Consider the following 3,150-nt stretch of genomic DNA (forward strand, 5'->3'; position numbering starts at 1 on the left):
CGTCCTCGCCAGCCGCCCCGGCCCTGCTGATCCCAGGAGACCCGGCAGCACGGAGACACTAATCCCGTTTTTACACTCGCTCGCTTCGCACTTACGTACCTCCCATTGCACTCCCAGCTGGTGGTTTCAGAGGCTTTCCGCCCGGGCCCTTGAGGAACAGAGCCTGGGGGCCAGAGGGGGGGCTGACCAGGGAGCTGCCACGCACCTGGCATCGCAGCCTCTCCCTGGGCCTCAGTTTTCCCACCCGGGCAATGGGTTGAACAACACCCGATGCCCCTCACTGCCTTTGACGGGTAAACGAGAGGCCTGAGGGAGGGTTTGCAACGTGGTCCAGGGAGACAGGTTCCTTCCGTCTGAATCTCACACCCATCTTGTTCGCTTATCCAGGATGCAAAGGTCATTTTTATTTTTATTTATTTTTAAAATAGGTTTTTATTGATTTCAGAGAGGAAGGGAGAGGGAGAGATAGAAACATCCATGATGAGAGAGAATCATGGACCGGCTGCCTCCTGCATGCCCCACACTGGGGATGGAGCCCACAACCCGGGCCTGTGCCCTTGACCGGGAATCGAACCATGACCTCCTGGTTCATAAGTCGACACTCAACCACTGAGCCACATCTGCCGGGCACGACTGGCCCTTCCCAGAGGCCACCAACCCCGGCAGCTGCCGTGGGCTCGGCCTGCGACCGTTTCGAATCAAACTTCTCGGACAAAACAAACTGCGAGAGATGAGGCCCGGGGGCCCGCTGGCGGAGTCTGCGGGGTGTGTTGCTCCTTTTCCCCCCCGGGGCCAGCTGTCCACCCTCGGGCAGTGCCAGGCGGCCTGTGACGGGGAGCGGGGCTCGAGCTGGGTTTCAGGGTTTTGTCCTTGGAGGGGATCACCTCTGAGCTGGTCCTTGGGGGCCACGGCAGGAGCCTGCCCGGCGGCTCGGCCAGGCCCTGGCTGCCACGAGGTCGTGTTGATGGGGCATTAAAAATAGATTGCAAACAAATACATCATTCTCTTCGGATTCCTGGCCATTTGCCTCTGACCTCGCCTCCTGGGGGCCCTGATGTGCTCAGATTCCCTGGGGCTCTGGCCTCCTCGCCTCCCCGCCTCCCCGCCACGGGTGACTGCCCGCCCCGTGTTCCAGCATCTCCTCTCCTCCCCGGGTGGGTGTCCCTGGCGGTCAGCAGCCTGGGTGGCTCCTCAGGTATGAGAGCTGAGAGGCACTAAATCTTCTCCGTCCGCCAGGGCGCCGCCCACCCCAAAGTCCTTCCACAGGGAAGCTCTGTCCCTCCTCGGACATCGGCCTGGGTGGGCGAGGAGCTCGACCCCAGCGCCCGCGGTCCCGAGACAGACGCCCTCTTGCCCTCCTGCCCGCCATGTGCCATGCGTTTAGCGTGCTCAGGTCGCTGCCTGGGGGAGCCCATCTCGTGGCGGAACACCCAGGGGTGAGGGAGAGAGAGGAAGGGGTGGGTGCCGCAAGGACGCCCAGAGGGGGGAGGAGGAGAAGGCCCTGTCCCGGGGGAGCTGGCACGGCTGTGTGAGTGGCGGGAGGGACAGGGGGACAGGACCAAGGCCCAAACCTTGGCCGGCGGCCTTGCGTCTGTGGCCACGACGGATGGGGGGAGGGCAAGAGGGCAGAAGGTCGAGAGGGCCTGCCACCAGCCGCGAGCAGTGGGGCTCGGCAGGGACACGTGCCGATTCGGGCACAGGAGGCGGCCTCAGAACCAGGCTCAGGGGCAGCAAAGGAGGCCTCGGGTTCGAGGGCCGAGAGCCCAGTCCTCGGAGGCACGCGGGCTCGGACGAAAGCACCACCAGGGGGACTTGCTCTCTCTTGATCAGACCCAGGCCTGGCCGGCGGGGCTCAGTGGTTGAGCGTGAACCTATGAACCTAGAACCAGGAGGTCACGGTTCGATTCCCGGTCAGGGCACAGGCCCGGGTTGCGGGCTCGATCCCCAGCGTGGGGCGTGCAGGAGGCAGCCGATCCACGATTCTCTCTCATCATGGATGTCCCTCTCTCCCTCTCCCGTCCTCTCTGAAATCAATAAAAATATATATTTTTTAAAATTCTCACACTACGCACGAGGTCAGAGGTCAGTTTTCTCATCCCTGTAATTTTTGTAAATGAGCCCAGGAGCCCCCGCCCCCCACCTGAGGTCTGAGATCACATCGGCCCCGGCCTCCAGCAGAGAGAACTCGGGGCACAGAGGAGCCTTCGTGGGGGACAGAGAGGGACGCCCACCGAGAAGGTGACCCTGGCACCCGCCAGGGGGCTCGGGCAGCACCTCCAGCCCCAGCCCCGAGAAGACCCGGCGAGAAGGCCCCGGGGAACCTTCCCCAGCGAGGACGGGAGACCCCAGCCACCGTCTCGGCCACGGACACGAGACGGGACCACGGACACGAGACGGGACCACGGACACGAGACGGGACCACGGACACGAGACGGGACCACGGACACGAGACGGGACCACGGACACGAGACGGGACCACGGACACGAGACGGGACCACGGACACGAGACGGGACCACGGACACGAGACGGGACCACGGACACGAGACGGGACCACGGACACGAGACGGGACCACGGACACGAGACGGGACCACGGACACGAGACGGGACCACGGACACGAGACGGGACCACGGACACGAGACGGGACCACGGACACGAGACGGGACCACGGACACGAGACGGGACCACGGACACGAGACGGGACCACGGACACGAGACGGGACCACGGACACGAGACGGGACCACGGACACGAGACGGGACCACGGACACGAGACGGGACCACGGACACGAGACGGGACCACGGACACGAGACGGGACCACGGACACGACCCCGGGAGGCCGGCCCCTGGGTTCTGAGGTCACTCATGGAGGCCAGCGGGGCCTCTGGGAGGTGTCATTGAGCTCACACAACTGTCCTTGCACACCTGTCCTCGCACACCTGTCCTCGCACACCTGGTCTCGCACACTTGTCCTCGTGAGGGTTGGGATACACTCCCTGGCACCCTCTCCCTCCTCCTGCCTTCCTCCTTCCTCTCTCTCTCTCTCCCTTCCTTCCTTTCTCTCTCTCTCTTTCTCTCTCCCCTTCTTCTTTCTTTCTTTCTTTTCTTTCTTTCTTTCTTTCTTTCTTTCTTTCTTTCTTTCTTTCTTTC

The sequence above is a fragment of the Myotis brandtii genome, unplaced genomic scaffold (assembly GCF_000412655.1).
Source record: "Myotis brandtii unplaced genomic scaffold, ASM41265v1 scaffold975, whole genome shotgun sequence".
Lineage (NCBI taxonomy): Eukaryota > Metazoa > Chordata > Mammalia > Chiroptera > Vespertilionidae > Myotis > Myotis brandtii.